Source organism: Struthio camelus, chromosome 11, assembly GCF_040807025.1.
Source record: "Struthio camelus isolate bStrCam1 chromosome 11, bStrCam1.hap1, whole genome shotgun sequence".
Lineage (NCBI taxonomy): Eukaryota > Metazoa > Chordata > Aves > Struthioniformes > Struthionidae > Struthio > Struthio camelus.
Genome location: NC_090952.1, coordinates 1277189 through 1297918, shown reverse-complemented (window position 1 = coordinate 1297918; position 20730 = coordinate 1277189).

The window sequence follows — 20730 nt, the reverse complement described above, 5'->3', positions numbered from 1 at the left end:
CCATTGGCAGGTATTGATTTGCTGGTGGTGATTGTGCGCTCAGGTGTTCGTGACATCATCATAGGCCAGTGCCAGGCACGGGTGTGCTGGTGGTGACTGTGAGGTCCTTGTGCCTGAGGGCGTTAGGGGCCAATGCCAGGCATGTGTCTGCTAGTGGTGATTGTGAGGTGATTTGTGCTTGAGGGCATGAGAGGCTAGTGCCAGGAGTTTTTCTGCTGGTGGTGACTGTGAGATCCTTGTGCCTGAGCTCATGAGAGGCCAGTGCCAGGCACGTGTCTGCTGGTGGTGATTGTGAGGTCCTTGTTTGTGATGGGCCTGAGAGGCCAGTGCCAGGCATGTGTCTGCTGGTGGTGATTGTGAGGTCCTTGTGCCTGAGGGCATGAGAGGCCTGTGCCAGGCACGGGTATGCTGGCGGTGACTGTGAGGTCGTTGTGCCTGAGGGCATGAGAGGCCACTGCCAGGGACGTGTGTGCTGGCGGTGGTTGTGAAGTCCTTGTGCATGAGGACATGAGAGGCCATTGGCAGTTATTGCTGGGCTGGTGGTGATTGTGAGCTCAGTTGTTCGTGACATCATCAGAGGCCAGTGCCAGGCACGGGTCTGTTGGTCGTGATTGTGAAGTCCTTGTGCGTGAGGGCGTGAGAGGCCAGTGTCAGGCAGATGTCTGCTGGTGGTGATGGTGAGGTGAGTTGTGCGTGAGGGCGTGAGATGCAAGTTAGAGGCACGTGTCTGGTGGTGGTGATTGTGAGGTCCTTGTGCCTGAGGGCATTAGAGGCCAGTGCCAGTAATGTGCCTGCTGGTGGTGTTTGTGAGCTCAGTTATTCGTGACATCATCAGAGGCCAGTGTCATGCATGTGTCTGCTGGTGGTCATGCTGAAGTCCCAGTACCTGAGGGCGTAGGAGGACAGTGGCAGGCACGTGCCTGCTGGTGGTGATTGTGAGGTCCTTGTTTGTGATGGGCCTGAGAGGCCAGTGCCAGGCATGTGTGTGCTAGTGGTGACTGTGAGGTGAGTTGTGCGTGAGGGCATGAGAGGCCAGTGCCAGGGAAGTGTCTGGTGGTGGAGATTGTGAGGTCCTTGTGCGTGAGGGCATGAGAGGCCAGTGCCAGGTATGTGTCTGCTGGTGGTGATGGTGAGGTCCTTGTGCCTGAGGGCATTAGAGGCCAGTGCCAATAATGTACCTGCTGGTGGTGTTTGTGAGCTCAGTTATTCGTGACATCATCAGAGGCCAGTGTCATGCATGTGTCTGCTGGTGGTCATGCTGAAGTCCCTGTACCTGAGGGCGTAAGAGGACAGTGGCAGGAACGTGCCTGCTGGTGGTGATTGTGAGGTCCTTGTTTGTGATGGGCCTGAGAGGCCAGTGCCAGGCATGTGCATGCTAGTGGTGACTGTGAGGTGAGTTGTGCGTGAGGGCATGAGAGGCCAGTGCCAGGGAAGTGTCTGGTGGTGGAGATTGTGAGGTCCTTGTGCGTGAGGGCGTGAGAGGCCATTGGCAGTTATTGCTGGGCTGGTGGTGATTGTGAGCTCAGTTGTTCGTGACATCACCAGAGGCCAGTGCCAGGCACGGGTCTGCTGGTGGTGACTGTGAGGTCCTTGTGCGTGAGGGCATGAGAGGCCATTGGCAGGTATTGATTTGCTGGTGGTGATTGTGCGCTCAGGTGTTCGTGACATCATCAGAAGCCAGTGCCAGGCACGGGTCTGTTGGTCGTGATTGTGAGGTCCTTGTGCGTGAGGGCGTGAGAGGCCAGTGTCAGGCAGATGTCTGCTGGTGGTGATGGTGAGGTGAGTTGTGCGTGAGGGCGTGAGATGCAAGTTTGAGGCACGTGTCTGGTGGTGGTGATTGTGAGGTCCTTGTGCCTGAGGGCATTAGAGGCCAGTGCCAGTAATGTGCCTGCTGGTGGTGTTTGTGAGCTCAGTTATTAGTGACATCATCAGAGGCCAGTGTCATGCATGTGTCTGCTGGTGGTCATGCTGAAGTCCCAGTACCTGAGGGCGTAAGAGGACAGTGCCAGGCACGTGTGTGCTGGTGGTGATTGTGAGGTCCTTGTGCCTGAGGGCATGAGTGGCAATTGGCAGGTATTGATTTGCTGGTGGCGATTGTGCGCTCAGGTGTTCGTGACATCATCATAGGCCAGTGCCAGGCACGGGTGTGCTGGTGGTGACTGTGAGGTCCTTGTGCCTGAGGGCGTTAGGGGCCAATGCCAGGCATGTGTCTGCTAGTGGTGATTGTGAGGTGATTTGTGCTTGAGGGCATGAGAGGCTAGTGCCAGGAGTTTTTCTGCTGGTGGTGACTGTGAGATCCTTGTGCCTGAGCTCATGAGAGGCCAGTGCCAGGCACGTGTCTGCTGGTGGTGATTGTGAGGTCCTTGTGAGTGATGGGCCTGAGAGGCCAGTGCCAGGCATGTGTCTGCTGGTGGTGATTGTGAGGTCCTTGTGCGTGAGGGCATGAGAGGCCTGTGCCAGGCACGGGTATGCTGGCGGTGACTGTGAGGTCGTTGTGCCTGAGGGCATGAGAGGCCACTGCCAGGGACGTGTGTGCTGGCGGTGGTTGTGAAGTCCTTGTGCATGAGGACATGAGAGGCCATTGGCAGTTATTGCTGGGCTGGTGGTGATTGTGAGCTCAGTTGTTCGTGACATCATCAGAAGCCAGTGCCAGGCACGGGTCTGTTGGTCGTGATTGTGAGGTCCTTGTGCGTGAGGGCGTGAGAGGCCAGTGTCAGGCAGATGTCTGCTGGTGGTGATGGTGAGGTGAGTTGTGCGTGAGGGCGTGAGATGCAAGTTAGAGGCACGTGTCTGGTGGTGGTGATTGTGAGGTCCTTGTGCCTGAGGGCATTAGAGGCCAGTGCCAGTAATGTGCCTGCTGGTGGTGTTTGTGAGCTCAGTTATTCGTGACATCATCAGAGGCCAGTGTCATGCATGTGTCTGCTGGTGGTCATGCTGAAGTCCCAGTACCTGAGGGCGTAGGAGGACAGTGGCAGGCACGTGCCTGCTGGTGGTGATTGTGAGGTCCTTGTTTGTGATGGGCCTGAGAGGCCAGTGCCAGGCATGTGTGTGCTAGTGGTGACTGTGAGGTGAGTTGTGCGTGAGGGCATGAGAGGCCAGTGCCAGGGAAGTGTCTGGTGGTGGAGATTGTGAGGTCCTTGTGCGTGAGGGCGTTAGAAGCCAGTGCCAGGTATGTGTCTGCTGGGGGTGATTGTGAGCTCAGATTTTCGTGACGTCATCAGAGGCCAGTGCCAGGCACGTGTGTGCTGGTGCTGACTGTGAGGTCCTTGTGCCTGAGGGCATGAGAGGCCATTGGCAGGTATTGATTTGCTGGTGGTGATTGTGCGCTCAGGTGTTCGTGACATCATCAGAAGCCAGTGCCAGGCACGGGTCTGTTGGTCGTGATTGTGAGGTCCTTGTGCGTGAGGGCGTGAGAGGCCAGTGTCAGGCAGATGTCTGCTGGTGGTGATGGTGAGGTGAGTTGTGCGTGAGGGCGTGAGATGCAAGTTTGAGGCACGTGTCTGGTGGTGGTGATTGTGAGGTCCTTGTGCCTGAGGGCATTAGAGGCCAGTGCCAGTAATGTGCCTGCTGGTGGTGTTTGTGAGCTCAGTTATTCGTGACATCATCAGAGGCCAGTGTCATGCATGTGTCTGCTGGTGGTCATGCTGAAGTCCCAGTACCTGAGGGCGTAAGAGGACAGTGGCAGGAACGTGCCTGCTGGTGGTGATTGTGAGGTCCTTGTTTGTGATGGGCCTGAGAGGCCAGTGCCAGGCATGTGCGTGCTAGTGGTGACTGTGAGGTGAGTTGTGCGTGAGGGCATGAGAGGCCAGTGCCAGGGAAGTGTCTGGTGGTGGAGATTGTGAGGTCGTTGTGCGTGAGGGCGTGAGAGGCCAGTGCCAGGTATGTGTCTGCTGGTGGTGATGGTGAGGTCCTTGTGCCTGAGGGCATCAGAGGCCAGTGCCAGTAATGTGTCTGCTGGTGGTGTTTGTGAGCTCAGTTATTCGTGACATCATCAGAGGCCAGTGTCATGCATGTGTCTGCTGGTGGTCATGCTGAAGTCCCAGTACCTGAGGGCGTAAGAGGACAGTGGCAGGAACGTGCATGTCGGTGGTGATTGTGAGGTCCTTGTTTGTGATGGGCCTGAGAGGCCAGTGCCAGGCATGTGTGTGCTAGTGGTGACTGTGAGGTGAGTTGTGCGTGAGGGCATGAGAGGCCAGTGCCAGGGAAGTGTCTGGTGGTGGAGATTGTGAGGTCCTTGTGCGTGAGGGCGTGAGAGGCCAGTGCCAGGTATGTGTCTGCTGGGGGTGATTGTGAGCTCAGATTTTCGTGACGTCATCAGAGGCCAGTGCCAGGCACGTGTCTGCTGGTGCTGACTGTGAGATCCTTGTGCCTGAGCTCATGAGAGGCCAGTGCCAGGCACGTGTGTGCTGGTGGTGATTGTGAGGTCCTTGTGCCTGAGGGCATGAGTGGCCATTGGCAGGTATTGATTTGCTGGTGGTGATTGTGCGCTCAGGTGTTCGTGACATCATCATAGGCCAGTGCCAGGCACGGGTGTGCTGGTGGTGACTGTGAGGTCCTTGTGCCTGAGGGCGTTAGGGGCCAATGCCAGGCATGTGTCTGCTAGTGGTGATTGTGAGGTGATTTGTGCCTGAGGGCATGAGAGGCTAGTGCCAGGAGTTTTTCTGCTGGTGGTGACTGTGAGATCCTTGTGCCTGAGCTCATGAGAGGCCAGTGCCAGGCACGTGTCTGCTGGTGGTGATTGTGAGGTCCTTGTGAGTGATGGGCCTGAGAGGCCAGTGCCAGGCATGTGTCTGCTGGTGGAGATTGTGAGGTCCTTGTGCGTGAGGGCATGAGAGGCCTGTGCCAGGCACGGGTATGCTGGCGGTGACTGTGAGGTCGTTGTGCCTGAGGGCATGAGAGGCCACTGCCAGGGAGGTGTGTGCTGGCGGTGGTTGTGAAGTCCTTGTGCATGAGGACATGAGAGGCCATTGGCAGTTATTGCTGGGCTGGTGGTGATTGTGAGCTCAGTTGTTCGTGACATCATCAGAGGCCAGTGCCAGGCACGGGTCTGTTGGTCGTGATTGTGAAGTCCTTGTGCGTGAGGGCGTGAGAGGCCAGTGTCAGGCAGATGTCTGCTGGTGGTGATGGTGAGGTGAGTTGTGCGTGAGGGCGTGAGATGCAAGTTAGAGGCACGTGTCTGGTGGTGGTGATTGTGAGGTCCTTGTGCCTGAGGGCATTAGAGGCCAGTGCCAGTAATGTGCCTGCTGGTGGTGTTTGTGAGCTCAGTTATTCGTGACATCATCAGAGGCCAGTGTCATGCATGTGTCTGCTGGTGGTCATGCTGAAGTCCCAGTACCTGAGGGCGTAGGAGGACAGTGGCAGGCACGTGCCTGCTGGTGGTGATTGTGAGGTCCTTGTTTGTGATGGGCCTGAGAGGCCAGTGCCAGGCATGTGTGTGCTAGTGGTGACTGTGAGGTGAGTTGTGCGTGAGGGCATGAGAGGCCAGTGCCAGGGAAGTGTCTGGTGGTGGAGATTGTGAGGTCCTTGTGCGTGAGGGCGTGAGAGGCCAGTGCCAGGTATGTGTCTGCTGGTGGTGATGGTGAGGTCCTTGTGCCTGAGGGCATTAGAGGCCAGTGCCAATAATGTGTCTGCTGGTGGTGTTTGTGAGCTCAGTTATTCGTGACATCATCAGAGGCCAGTGTCATGCATGTGTCTGCTGGTGGTCATGCTGAAGTCCCAGTACCTAAGGGCGTAAGAGGACAGTGGCAGGAACGTGCCTGCTGGTGGTGATTGTGAGGTCCTTGTTTGTGATGGGCCTGAGAGGCCAGTGCCAGGCATGTGCATGCTAGTGGTGACTGTGAGGTGAGTTGTGCGTGAGGGCATGAGAGGCCAGTGCCAGGGAAGTGTCTGGTGGTGGAGATTGTGAGGTCCTTGTGCGTGAGGGCGTGAGAGGCCATTGGCAGTTATTGCTGGGCTGGTGGTGATTGTGAACTCAGTTGTTCGTGACATCATCAGAGGCCAGTGCCAGGCACGGGTCTGCTGGTGGTGCCTGTGAGGTCCTTGTGCGTGAGGGCATGAGAGGCCAGTGCCAGGCATGTGTCTGCTGGTGGTGATTGTGAGGTCCTTGTGCGTGAGGGCATGAGAGGCTAGTACCAGGCATGGGTGTGCTGGTGGTGACTGTGAGGTCCTTGTGCCTGTGGGTGTGAGAGGCGAGTGGAAGGCATGTCCCTGCTCATGGTGATTGTGAGGTGAGTTGTGCGTGAGGGCATGAGAGGCCAGTGCCAGGGAAGTGTCTGGTGGTGGAGATTGTGAGGTCCTTGTGCGTGAGGGCGTGAGAGGCCAGTGCCAGGTATGTGTCTGCTGGCGGTGATTGTGAGCTCAGATTTTCGTGACGTCATCAGAGGCCAGTGCCAGGCACGTGTGTGCTGGTGCGGACTGTGAGGTCCTTGTGCCTGAGGGCATGAGAGGCCATTGGCAGGTATTGATTTGCTGGTGGTGATTGTGCGCTCAGGTGTTCGTGACATCATCAGAAGCCAGTGCCAGGCACGGGTCTGTTGGTCGTGATTGTGAGGTCCTTGTGCGTGAGGGCGTGAGAGGCCAGTGTCAGGCAGATGTCTGCTGGTGGTGATGGTGAGGTGAGTTGTGCGTGAGGGCGTGAGATGCAAGTTTGAGGCACGTGTCTGGTGGTGGTGATTGTGAGGTCCTTGTGCCTGAGGGCATTAGAGGCCAGTGCCAGTAATGTGTCTGCTGGTGGTGTTTGTGAGCTCAGTTATTCGTGACATCATCAGAGGCCAGTGTCATGCATGTGTCTGCTGGTGGTCATGCTGAAGTCCCTGTACCTGAGGGCGTAAGAGGACAGTGGCAGGCACGTGCCTGCTGGTGGTGATTGTGAGGTCCTTGTTCGTGATGGGCCTGAGAGGCCAGTGCCAGGCATGTGTGTGCTAGTGGTGACTGTGAGGTGAGTTGTGCGTGAGGGCATGAGAGGCCAGTGCCAGGGAAGTGTCTGGTGGTGGAGATTGTGAGGTCCTTGTGCGTGAGGGCGTGAGAGGCCATTGGCAGTTATTGCTGGGCTGGTGGTGATTGTGAGCTCAGATTTTCGTGACATCATCAGAGGCCAGTGCCAGGCACGGGTCTGCTGGTGGTGCCTGTGAGGTCCTTGTGCGTGAGGGCATGAGAGGCCAGTGCCAGGCATGTGTCTGCTGGTGGTGATTGTGAGGTCCTTGTGCGTGAGGGCATGAGAGGCTAGTACCAGGCATGGGTGTGCTGGTGGTGACTGTGAGGTCGTTGTGCCTGTGGGTGTGAGAGGCCAGTGGAAGGCATGTCCCTGCTCATGGTGATTGTGAGGTGAGTTGTGCGTGAGGGCATGAGAGGCCAGTGCCAGGGAAGTGTCTGGTGGTGGAGATTGTGAGGTCGTTGTGCGTGAGGGCGTGAGAGGCCAGTGCCAGGTATGTGTCTGCTGGGGGTGATTGTGAGCTCAGATTTTCGTGACGTCATCAGAGGCCAGTGCCAGGCACGTGTCTGCTGGTGGTGACTGTGAGATCCTTGTGCCTGAGCTCATGACAGGCCAGTGCCAGGCATGTGTCTGCTGGTGGTGATTGTGAGGTCCTTGTGCCTGAGGGCATAAGAGGCCATTGGCAGGTATTGATTTGCTGGTGGTGATTGTGCGCTCAGGTGTTCGTGACATCATCATAGGCCAGTGCCAGGCACGGGTGTGCTGGTGGTGATTGTGAGGTCCTTGTACCTGAGGGCGTGAGAGGCCATTGGCAGTTATTGCTGGGTTGGTGGTGATTGTGAGCTCAGTTGTTCGTGACATCATCAGAGGCCAGTGCCAGGCATGTGTCTGCTGGTGGTGATTGTGAGGTCCTTGTGCGTGAGGGCATGAGAGGCTAGTACCAGGCATGGGTGTGCTGGTGGTGACTGTGAGGTCCTTGTGCCTGTGGGTGTGAGAGGCCAGTGGAAGGCATGTCCCTGCTCATGGTGATTGTGAGGTGAGTTGTGCATGAGGGCATGAGAGGCCAGTGCCAGGGAAGTGTCTGGTGGCGGAGATTGTGAGGTCCTTGTGCGTGATGGCGTGAGAGGCCAGTGCCAGGTATGTGTCTGCTGGTGGTGATTGTGAGGTCGTTGTGCCTGAGGGCGTGAGAGGCCATTGGCAGGTATTGATTTGCTGGTGGTGATTGTGCGCTCAGGTGTTCGTGACATCATCAGAAGCCAGTGCCAGGCACGGGTGTGCTGGTGGTGCCTGTGACGTCCTCTTGCATGAGGGCGTGAGAGGCCTGTGCCAGGCACATGTCTGCTGGTGGTGATTGTGAGGTCCTTGTGCCTGAGGGCATTAGAGGCCAGTGCCAGTAATGTGTCTGCTGGTGGTGTTTGTGAGCTCAGTTATTCGTGACGTCATCAGAGGCCAGTGTAATGCATTTTTCTGCTGGTGGTCATGCTGAAGTCCCAGTACCTGAGGGCGTAGGAGGACAGTGGCAGACACGTGCCTGCTGGTGGTGATTGTGAGGTCCTTGTTTGTGATGGGCCTGAGAGGGCAGTGCCAGGCATGTGCGTGCTAGTGGTGACTGTGAGGTGAGTTGTGCGTGAGGGAATGAGAGGCCAGTGCCAGGTATGTGTCTGCTGGCGGTGATGGTGAGGTCCTTGTGCCTGAGGGCATCAGAGGCCAGTGCCAGTTATTGCTGGGCTGGTGGTGATTGTGAGCTCAGATTTTCGTGACATCATCAGAGGCCAGTGCCAGGCACGTGTGTGCTGGTGGTGCCTGTGAGGTCCTTGTGCGTGAGGGCATGAGAGGCCAGTGCCAAGCACGTGTGTGCTGGTGGTGACTGTGAGGTCCTTGTGCCTGTGGGCGTGAGAGGCCAGTGGAAGGCATGTCCCTGCTCATGGTGATTGTGAGGTGAGTTGTGCGTGAGGGCATGAGAGGCCAGTGCCAGGGAAGTGTCTGGTGGTGGAGATTGTGAGGTCGTTGTGCGTTAGGGCGTGAGAGGCCAGTGCCAGGTATGTGTCTGCTGGGGGTGATTGTGAGCTCAGATTTTCGTGATGTCATCAGAGGCCAGTGCCAGGCACGTGTGTGCTGGTGCTGACTGTGAGGTCCTTGTGCCTGAGGGCATGAGAGGCCATTGGCAGGTATTGATTTGCTGGTGGTGATTGTGCGCTCAGGTGTTCGTGACATCATCAGAAGCCAGTGCCAGGCACGGGTCTGTTGGTCGTGACTGTGAGGTCCTTGTGCGTGAGGGCGTGAGAGGCCAGTGTCAGGCAGATGTCTGCTGGTGGTGATGGTGAGATGAGTTGTGCGTGAGGGCGTGAGATGCAAGTTTGAGGCACGTGTCTGGTGGTGGTGATTGTGAGGTCCTTGTGCCTGAGGGCATTAGAGGCCAGTGGCAGTAATGTGTCTGCTGGTGGTGTTTGTGAGCTCAGTTATTCGTGACATCATCAGAGGCCAGTGTCATGCATGTGTCTGCTGGTGGTCATGCTGAAGTCCCAGTACCTGAGGGCGTAGGAGGACAGTGGCAGGCACGTGCCTGCTGGTGGTGATTGTGAGGTCCTTGTTTGTGATGGGCCTGAGAGGCCAGTGCCAGGCATGTGTGTGCTAGTGGTGACTGTGAGGTGAGTTGTGCGTGAGGGCATGAGAGGCTAGTGCCAGGGAAGTGTCTGGTGGTGGAGATTGTGAGGTCCTTGTGCGTGAGGGCGTGAGAGGCCAGTGCCAGGCATGGGTGTGCTGGTGGTGACTGTGAGGTCGTTGTGCCTGAGGGCATTAGAGGCCAGTGCCAGTAATGTGCCTGCTCGTGGTGTTTGTGAGCTCAGTTATTCGTGACATCATCAGAGGCCAGTGTCATGCATGTGTCTGCTGGTGGTCATGCTGAAGTCCCTGTACCTGAGGGCGTAAGAGGACAGTGGCAGGAACGTGCCTGCTGGTGGTGATTGTGAGGTCCTTGTTTGTGATGGGCCTGAGAGGCCAGTGCCAGGCATGTGTGTGCTAGTGGTGACTGTGAGGTGAGTTGTGCGTGAGGGCATGAGAGGCCAGTGCCAGGGAAGTGTCTGGTGGTGGAGATTGTGAGGTCCTTGTGCGTGAGGGCGTGAGAGGCCATTGGCAGTTATTGCTGGGCTGGTGGTGATTGTGAGCTCAGTTGTTCGTGACATCATCAGAGGCCAGTGCCAGGCATGTGTCTGCTGGTGGTGATTGTGAGGTCCTTGTGCGTGAGGGCATGAGAGGCTAGTACCAGGCATGGGTGTGCTGGTGGTGACTGTGAGGTCGTTGTGCCTGTGGGTGTGAGAGGCCAGTGGAAGGCATGTCCCTGCTCATGGTGATTGTGAGGTGAGTTGTGCGTGAGGGCATGAGAGGCCAGTGCCAGGGAAGTGTCTGGTGGTGGAGATTGTGAGGTCCTTGTGAGTGAGGGCGTGAGAGGCCAGTGCCAGGTATGTGTCTGCTGGGGGTGATTGTGAGCTCAGATTTTCGTGACGTCATCAGAGGCCAGTGCCAGGCACGTGTCTGCTGGTGGTGACTGTGAGATCCTTGTGCCTGAGCTCATGAGAGGCCAGTGCCAGGCACGTGTGTGCTGGTGGTGATTGTGAGGTCCTTGTGCCTGAGGGCATGAGTGGCCATTGGCAGGTATTGATTTGCTGGTGGTGATTGTGCGCTCAGGTGTTCGTGACATCATCATAGGCCAGTGCCAGGCACGGGTGTGCTGGTGGTGCCTGTGAGGTCCTTGTGCCTGAGGGCGTTAGGGGCCAATGCCAGGTATGTGTCTGCTAGTGGTGATTGTGAGGTGATTTGTGCTTGAGGGCATGAGAGGCTAGTGCCAGGAGTTTTTCTGCTGGTGGTGACTGTGAGATCCTTGTGCCTGAGCTCATGAGAGGCCAGTGCCAGGCACGTGTCTGCTGGTGGTGATTGTGAGGTCCTTGTTTGTGATGGGCCTGAGAGGCCAGTGCCAGGTACGTGTGTGCTGGTGGTGATTGTGAGGTCCTTGTGCCTGAGGGCATGAGAGGCCTGTGCCAGGCACGGGTATGCTGGCGGTGACTGTGAGGTCGTTGTGCCTGAGGGCATGAGAGGCCAGTGCCAGGCACGTGTGTGCTGGTGGTGGTTGTGAAGTCCTTGTGCATGAGGACATGAGAGGCCATTGGCAGTTATTGCTGGGCTGGTGGTGATTGTGAGCTCAGTTGTTCGTGACATCATCAGAGGCCAGTGCCAGGCACGGGTCTGTTGGTCGTGATTGTGAAGTCCTTGTGCGTGAGGGCGTGAGAGGCCAGTGTCAGGCAGATGTCTGCTGGTGGTGATGGTGAGGTGAGTTGTGCGTGAGGGCGTGAGATGCAAGTGGGAGGCACGTGTCTGGTGGTGGTGACTGTGAGGTCCTTGTTCATGATGGGCCTGAGAGGCCAGTGCCAGGTATGTGTGTGCTAGTGGTGACTGTGAGGTGAGTTGTGCGTGAGGGCATGAGAGGCCAGTGCCAGGGAAGTGTCTGGTGGTGGAGATTGTGAGGTCCTTGTGCGTGAGGGCGTGAGAGGCCAGTGCCAGGTATGTGTCTGCTGGGGGTGATTGTGAGCTCAGATTTTCGTGACATCATCAGAGGCCAGTGCCAGGCACGTGTGTGCTGGTGGTGACTGTGAGATCCTTGTGCCTGAGGGCATGAGAGGCCAGTGCCAGGCACGGGTGTGCTGGTGGTGATTGTGAGGTCCTTGTACCTGAGGGCGTGAGAGGCCATTGGCAGTTATTGCTGGGCTGGTGGTGATTGTGAGCTCAGTTGTTCGTGACATCATCAGAGGCCAGTGCCAGGCACGGTTGTGCTGGTGGTGCCTGTGAGGTCCTTGTGCGTGAGGGCGTGAGAGGCCAGTGCCAGGCATGTGTTTGCTAGTGGTGATGGTGAGGTCCGTGTGCGTGAGGGCATGAGAGGCCAGTGCCAGGCATTTGTGTGCTAGTGGTGACTGTGAGGTGAGTTGTGCGTGAGGGCATGAGAGGCCAGTGCCAGGGAAGTGTCTGGTGGTGGAGATTGTGAGGTCCTTGTGCGTGAGGGCGTGAGAGGCCAGTGCCAGGTATGTGTCTGCTGGTGGTGATTGTGAGCTCAGATTTTCGTGACGTCATCAGAGGCCAGTGCCAGGCACGCGTCTGCTGGTGGTGATTGTGAGGTCCTTGTGCCTGAGGGCATGAGAGGCCATTGGCAGGTATTGATTTGCTGGTGGTGATTGTGCGCTCAGGTGTTCGTGACATCATCATAGTCCAGTGCCAGGCACGGGTGTGCTGGTGGTGCCTGTGAGGTCCTTGTGCATGAGGGCGTGAGAGGCCAGTGCCAGGCACATGTCTGCTGGTGGTGATTGTGAGGTCCTTGTGCCTGAGGGCATTAGAGGCCAGTGCCAATAATGTGCCTGCTGGTGGTGTTTGTGAGCTCAGTTATTCGTGACATCATCAGAGGCCAGTGTCATGCATGTGTCTGCTGGTGGTCATGCTGAAGTCCCAGTACCTGAGGGCGTAAGAGGACAGTGGCAGGCACGTGCCTGCTGGTGGTGATTGTGAGGTCCTTGTTTGTGATGGGCCTGAGAGGCCAGTGCCAGGCATGTGTGTGCTAGTGGTGACTGTGAGGTGAGTTGTGCGTGAGGGCATGAGAGGCCAGTGCCAGGGAAGTGTCTGGTGGTGGAGATTGTGAGGTCCTTGTGCGTGAGGGCGTGAGAGGCCACTGGCAGTTATTGCTGGGCTGGTGGTGATTGTGCGCTCAGGTGTTCGTGACATCATCATAGTCCAGTGCCAGGCACGGGTGTGCTGGTGGTGCCTGTGAGGTCCTTGTGCGTGAGGGCATGAGAGGCCAGTGCCAGGCATGTGTCTGCTGGTGGTGATTGTGAGGTCCTTGTGCGTGAGGGCATGAGAGGCTAGTACCAGGCATGGGTGTGCTGGTGGTGACTGTGAGGTCCTTGTGCCTGTGGGTGTGAGAGGCCAGTGGAAGGCATGTCCCTGCTCATGGTGATTGTGAGGTGAGTTGTGCGTGAGGGCATGAGAGGCCAGTGCCAGGGAAGTGTCTGGTGGTGGAGATTGTGAGGTCGTTGTGTGTGAGGGCGTGAGAGGCCAGTGCCCGGTATGTGTCTGCTGGGGGTGATTGTGAGCTCAGATTTTCGTGACGTCATCAGAGGCCAGTGCCAGGCACGTGTGTGCTGGTGCTGACTGTGAGGTCCTTGTGCGTGAGGGCATGAGAGGCCATTGGCAGGTATTGATTTGCTGGTGGGGATTGTGCGCTCAGGTGTTCGTGACATCATCATAGTCCAGTGCCAGGCACGGGTCTGTTGGTCGTGATTGTGAGGTCCTTGTGCGTGAGGGCGTGAGAGGCCAGTGTCAGGCAGATGTCTGCTGGTGGTGATGGTGAGGTGAGTTGTGCGTGAGGGCGTGAGATGCAAGTTTGAGGCACGTGTCTGGTGGTGGTGATTGTGAGGTCCTTGTGCCTGAGGGCATTAGAGACCAGTGCCAGTAATGTGCCTGCTGGTGGTGTTTGTGAGCTCAGTTATTCGTGACATCATCAGAGGCCAGTGTCATGCATGTGTCTGCTGGTGGTCATGCTGAAGTCCCAGTACCTGAGGGCGTAGGAGGACAGTGGCAGGCACGTGCCTGCTGGTGGTGATTGTGAGGTCCTTGTTTGTGATGGGCCTGAGAGGCCAGTGCCAGGCATGTGTGTGCTAGTGGTGACTGTGAGGTGAGTTGTGCGTGAGGGCATGAGAGGCCAGTGCCAGGGAAGTGTCTGGTGGTGGAGATTGTGAGGTCCTTGTGCGTGAGGGCGTGAGAGGCCAGTGCCAGGTATGTGTCTGCTGGGGGTGATTGTGAGCTCAGATTTTCGTGACGTCATCAGAGGCCAGTGCCAGGCACGTGTCTGCTGGTGGTGACTGTGAGATCCTTGTGCCTGAGCTCATGAGAGGCCAGTGCCAGGCACGTGTGTGCTGGTGGTGATTGTGAGGTCCTTGTGCCTGAGGGCATGAGTGGCCATTGGCACGTATTGATTTGCTGGTGGTGATTGTGCGCTCAGGTGTTCGTGACATCATCATAGGCCAGTGCCAGGCACGGGTGTGCTGGTGGTGACTGTGAGGTCCTTGTGCCTGAGGGCGTTAGGGGCCAATGCCAGGCATGTGTCTGCTAGTGGTGATTGTGGGGTGATTTGTGCCTGAGGGCATGAGAGGCTAGTGCCAGGAGTTTTTCTGCTGGTGGTGACTGGGAGATCCTTGTGCCTGAGCTCATGAGAGGCCAGTGCCAGGCACGTGTCTGCTGGTGGTGATTGTGAGGTCCTTGTTTGTGATGGGCCTGAGAGGCCAGTGCCAGGCATGTGTCTGCTGGTGGTGATTGTGAGGTCCTTGTGCCTGAGGGCATGAGAGGCCTGTGCCAGGCACGGGTATGCTGGCGGTGACTGTGAGGTCGTTGTGCATGAGGGCATGAGAGGCCACTGCCAGGGACGTGTGTGCTGGCGGTGGTTGTGAAGTCCTTGTGCATGAGGACATGAGAGGCCATTGGCAGTTATTGCTGGGCTGGTGGTGATTGTGAGCTCAGTTGTTCGTGACATCATCAGAGGCCAGTGCCAGGCACGGGTGTGCTGGTGGGGCCTGTCAGGTCCTTGTGCGTGAGGGCGTGAGAGGCCAGTGCCAGGCATGTGTTTGCTAGTGGTGATTGTGAGGTCCTTGTGCGTGAGGGCATGAGAGGCCATTGGCAGGTATTGATTTGCTGGTGGTGATTGTGCGCTCAGGTGTTCGTGACATCATCATAGGCCAGTGCCAGGCACGGGTGTGCTGGTGGTGATTGTGAGGTCCTTGTACCTGAGGGCGTGAGAGGCCATTGGCAGTTATTGCTGGGTTGGTGGTGATTGTGAGCTCAGTTGTTCGTGACATCATCAGAGGCCAGTGCCAGGCACGGGTGTGCTGGTGGTGCCTGTGAGGTCCTTGTGCATGAGGGCGTGAGAGGCCAGTGCCAGGCACATGTCTGGTGGTGGTGATTGTGAGGTCCTTGTGCCTGAGGGCATTAGAGGCCAGTGCCAATAATGTGCCTGCTGGTGGTGTTTGTGAGCTCAGTTATTCGTGACATCATCAGAGGCCAGTGTAATGCATGTGTCTGCTGGTGGTCATGCTGAAGTCCCAGTACCTGAGGGCGTAAGAGGACAGTGGCAGGAACGTGCCTGCTGGTGGTGATTGTGAGGTCCTTGTTTGTGATGGGCCTGAGAGGCCAGTGCCAGGCATGTGCATGCTAGTGGTGACTGTGAGGTGAGTTGTGCGTGAGGGCATGAGAGGCCAGTGCCAGGGAAGTGTCTGGTGGTGGAGATTGTGAGGTCGTTGTGCGTGAGGGCGTGAGAGGCCATTGGCAGTTATTGCTGGGCTGGTGGTGATTGTGAGCTCAGATTTTCGTGACATCATCAGAGGCCAGTGCCAGGCACGGGTCTGCTGGTGGTGCCTGTGAGGTCCTTGTGCGTGAGGGCATGAGAGGCCAGTGCCAGGCATGTGTCTGCTGGTGGTGATTGTGAGGTCCTTGTGCGTGAGGGCATGAGAGGCTAGTACCAGGCATGGGTGTGCTGGTGGTGACTGTGAGGTCCTTGTGCCTGTGGGTGTGAGAGGCCAGTGGAAGGCATGTCCCTGCTCATGGTGATTGTGAGGTGAGTTGTGCGTGAGGGCATGAGAGGCCAGTGCCAGGGAAGTGTCTGGTGGTGGAGATTGTGAGGTCCTTGTGCGTGAGGGCGTGAGAGGCCAGTGCCCGGTATGTGTCTGCTGGGGGTGATTGTGAGCTCAGATTTTCGTGACGTCATCAGAGGCCAGTGCCAGGCACGTGTGTGCTGGTGCTGACTGTGAGGTCCTTGTGCCTGAGGGCATGAGAGGCCATTGGCAGGTATTGATTTGCTGGTGGTGATTGTGCGCTCAGGTGTTCGTGACATCATCATAGTCCAGTGCCAGGCACGGGTCTGTTGGTCGTGATTGTGAGGTCCTTGTGCGTGAGGGCGTGAGAGGCCAGTGTCAGGCAGATGTCTGCTGGTGGTGATGGTGAGGTGAGTTGTGCGTGAGGGCGTGAGATGCAAGTTTGAGGCACGTGTCTGGTGGTGGTATTTGTGAGGTCCTTGTGCCTGAGGGCATTAGAGACCAGTGCCAGTAATGTGTCTGCTGGTGGTGTTTGTGAGCTCAGTTATTCGTGACATCATCAGAGGCCAGTGTCATGCATGTGTCTGCTGGTGGTCATGCTGAAGTCCCAGTACCTGAGGACGTAGGAGGACAGTGGCAGGCACGTGCCTGCTGGTGGTGATTGTGAGGTCCTTGTTTGTGATGGGCCTGAGAGGCCAGTGCCAGGCATGTGTGTGCTAGTGGTGACTGTGAGGTGAGTTGCGCGTGAGGGCATGAGAGGCCAGTGCCAGGGAAGTGTCTGGTGGTGGAGATTGTGAGGTCCTTGTGCGTGAGGGCGTGAGAGGCCAGTGCCAGGTATGTGTCTGCTGGGGGTGATTGTGAGCTCAGATTTTCGTGACGTCATCAGAGGCCAGTGCCAGGCACGTGTCTGCTGGTGGTGACTGTGAGATCCTTGTGCCTGAGCTCATGAGAGGCCAGTGCCAGGCACGTGTGTGCTGGTGGTGATTGTGAGGTCCTTGTGCCTGAGGGCATTAGAGGCCAGTGCCAATAATGTACCTGCTGGTGGTGTTTGTGCGCTCAGTTATTCGTGACATCATCAGAGGCCAGTGTCATGCATGTGTCTGCTGGTGGTCATGCTGAAGTCCCAGTACCTAAGGGCGTAAGAGGACAGTGGCAGGAACGTGCCTGCTGGTGGTGATTGTGAGGTCCTTGTTTGTGATGGGCCTGAGAGGCCAGTGCCAGGCATGTGCATGCTAGTGGTGACTGTGAGGTGAGTTGTGCGTGAGGGCATGAGAGGCCAGTGCCAGGGAAGTGTCTGGTGGTGGAGATTGTGAGGTCCTTGTGCGTGAGGGCGTGAGAGGCCATTGGCAGTTATTGCTGGGCTGGTGGTGATTGTGAGCTCAGTTGTTCGTGACATCATCAGAGGCCAGTGCCAGGCACGGGTCTGCTGGTGGTGCCTGTGAGGTCCTTGTGCGTGAGGGCATGAGAGGCCAGTGCCAGGCATGTGTCTGCTGGTGGTGATTGTGAGGTCCTTGTGCGTGAGGGCATGAGAGGCTAGTACCAGGCATGGGTGTGCTGGTGGTGACTGTGAGGTCCTTGTGCCTGTGGGTGTGAGAGGCCAGTGGAAGGCATGTCCCTGCTCATGGTGATTGTGAGGTGAGTTGTGCGTGAGGGCATGAGAGGCCAGTGCCAGGGAAGTGTCTGGTGGTGGAGATTGTGAGGTCCTTGTGCGTGAGGGCGTGAGAGGCCAGTGCCAGGTATGTGTCTGCTGGCGGTGATGGTGAGGTCCTTGTGCCTGAGGGCATCAGAGGCCAGTGCCAGTAATGTGTCTGCTGGTGGTGTTTGTGAGCTCAGTTATTCGTGACATCATCAGAGGCCAGTGTCATGCATGTGTCTGCTGGTGGTCATGCTGAAGTCCCAGTACCTGAGGGCGTAAGAGGACAGTGGCAGGAACGTGCATGCCGGTGGTGATTGTGAGGTCCTTGTGAGTGATGGGCCTGAGAGGCCAGTGCCAGGCATGTGTGTGCTAGTGGTGACTGTGAGGTGAGTTGTGCGTGAGGGCATGAGAGGCCAGTGCCAGGGAAGTGTCTGGTGGTGGAGATTGTGAGGTCGTTGTGCGTGAAGGCGTGAGAGGCCAGTGCCAGGTATGTGTCTGCTGGGGGTGATTGTGAGCTCAGATTTTCGTGACGTCATCAGAGGCCAGTGCCAGGCACGTGTCTGCTGGTGGTGACTGTGAGATCCTTGTGCCTGAGCTCATGAGAGGCCAGTGCCAGGCACGTGTCTGCTGGTGGTGATTGTGAGGTCCTTGTGCCTGAGGGCATGAGTGGCCATTGGCAGGTATTGATTTGCTGGTGGTGATTGTGCGCTCAGGTGTTCGTGACATCATCATAGGCCAGTGCCAGGCACGGGTGTGCTGGTGGTGACTGTGAGGTCCTTGTGCCTGAGGGCGTTAGGGGCCAATGCCAGGCATGTGTCTGCTAGTGGTGATTGTGAGGTGATTTGTGCTTGAGGGCATGAGAGGCTAGTGCCAGGAGTTTTTCTGCTGGTGGTGACTGTGAGATCCTTGTGCCTGAGCTCATGAGAGGCCAGTGCCAGGCACGTGTCTGCTGGTGGTGATTGTGAGGTCCTTGTGAGTGATGGGCCTGAGAGGCCAGTGCCAGGCATGTGTCTGCTGGTGGTGATTGTGAGGTCCTTGTGCGTGAGGGCATGAGAGGCCTGTGCCAGGCACGGGTATGCTGGCGGTGACTGTGAGGTCGTTGTGCCTGAGGGCATGAGAGGCCACTGCCAGGGACGTGTGTGCTGGCGGTGGTTGTGAAGTCCTTGTGCATGAGGACATGAGAGGCCATTGGCAGTTATTGCTGGGCTGGTGGTGATTGTGAGCTCAGTTGTTTGTGACATCATCAGAGGCCAGTGCCAGGCACGGGTCTGTTGGTCGTGATTGTGAAGTCCTTGTGCGTGAGGGCGTGAGAGGCCAGTGTCAGGCAGATGTCTGCTGGTGGTGATGGTGAGGTGAGTTGTGCGTGAGGGCGTGAGATGCAAGTTTGAGGCACGTGTCTGGTGGTGGTGATTGTGAGGTCCTTGTGCCTGAGGGCATTAGAGGCCAGTGCCAGTAATGTGCCTGCTGGTGGTGTTTGTGAGCTCAGTTATTCGTGACATCATCAGAGGCCAGTGTCATGCATGTGTCTGCTGGTGGTCATGCTGAAGTCCCAGTACCTGAGGGCGTAGGAGGACAGTGGCAGGCACGTGCCTGCTGGTGGTGATTGTGAGGTCCTTGTTTGTGATGGGCCTGAGAGGCCAGTGCCAGGCATGTGTGTGCTAGTGGTGACTGTGAGGTGAGTTGTGCGTGAGGGCATGAGAGGCCAGTGCCAGGGAAGTGTCTGGTGGTGGAGATTGTGAGGTCCTTGTGCGTGAGGGCGTGAGAGGCCAGTGCCAGGTATGTGTCTGCTGGGGGTGATTGTGAGCTCAGATTTTCGTGACGTCATCAGAGGCCAGTGCCAGGCACGTGTCTGCTGGTGGTGACTGTGAGATCCTTGTGCCTGAGCTCATGAGAGGCCAGTGCCAGGCACGTGTGTGCTGGTGGTGATTGTGAGGTCCTTGTGCCTGAGGGCATGAGTGGCCATTGGCACGTATTGATTTGCTGGTGGTGATTGTGCGCTCAGGTGTTCGTGACATCATCATAGGCCAGTGCCAGGCACGGGTGTGCTGGTGGTGACTGTGAGGTCCTTGTGCCTGAGGGCGTTAGGGGCCAATGCCAGGCATGTGTCTGCTAGTGGTGATTGTGGGGTGATTTGTGCCTGAGGGCATGAGAGGCTAGTGCCAGGAGTTTTTCTGCTGGTGGTGACTGGGAGATCCTTGTGCCTGAGCTCATGAGAGGCCAGTGCCAGGCACGTGTCTGCTGGTGGTGATTGTGAGGTCCTTGTTTGTGATGGGCCTGAGAGGCCAGTGCCAGGCATGTGTCTGCTGGTGGTGATTGTGAGGTCCTTGTGCCTGAGGGCATGAGAGGCCTGTGCCAGGCACGGGTATGCTGGCGGTGACTGTGAGGTCGTTGTGCCTGAGGGCATGAGAGGCCACTGCCAGGGACGTGTGTGCTGGCGGTGGTTGTGAAGTCCTTGTGCATGAGGACATGAGAGGCCATTGGCAGTTATTGCTGGGCTGGTGGTGATTGTGAGCTCAGTTGTTCGTGACATCATCAGAGGCCAGTGCCAGGCACGGGTGTGCTGGTGGGGCCTGTCAGGTCCTTGTGCGTGAGGGCGTGAGAGGCCAGTGCCAGGCATGTGTTTGCTAGTGGTGATGGTGAGGTCCTTGTGCGTGAGGGCATGAGAGGCCATTGGCAGGTATTGATTTGCTGGTGGTGATTGTGCGCTCAGGTGTTCGTGACATCATCATAGGCCAGTGCCAGGCACGGGTGTGCTGGTGGTGATTGTGAGGTCCTTGTACCTGAGGGCGTGAGAGGCCATTGGCAGTTATTGCTGGGTTGGTGGTGATTGTGAGCTCAGTTGTTCGTGACATCATCAGAGGCCAGTGCCAGGCACGGGTGTGCTGGTGGTGCCTGTGAGGTCCTTGTGCATGAGGGCGTGAGAGGCCAGTGCCAGGCACATGTCTGCTGGTGGTGATTGTGAGGTCCTTGTGCCTGAGGGCATTAGAGGCCAGTGCCAATAATGTGCCTGCTGGTGGTGTTTGTGAGCTCAGTTATTCGTGACATCATCAGAGGCCAGTGTAATGCATGTGTCTGCTGGTGGTCATGCTGAAGTCCCAGTACCTGAGGGCGTAAGAGGACAGTGGCAGGAACGTGCCTGCTGGTGGTGATTGTGAGGTCCTTGTTTGTGATGGGCCTGAGAGGCCAGTGCCAGGCATGTGCATGCTAGTGGTGACTGTGAGGTGAGTTGTGCGTGAGGGCATGAGAGGCCAGTGCCAGGGAAGTGTCTGGTGGTGGAGATTGTGAGGTCCTTGTGCGTGAGGGCGTGAGAGGCCATTGGCAGTTATTGCTGGGCTGGTGGTGATTGTGAGCTCAGTTGTTCGTGACATCATCAGAGGCCAGTGCCAGGCACGGGTCTGCTGGTGGTGCCTGTGAGGTCCTTGTGCGTGAGGGCATGAGAGGCCAGTGCCAGGCATGTGTCTGCTGGTGGTGATTGTGAGGTCCTTGTGCGTGAGGGCATGAGAGGCTAGTACCAGGCATGGGTGTGCTGGTGGTGACTGTGAGGT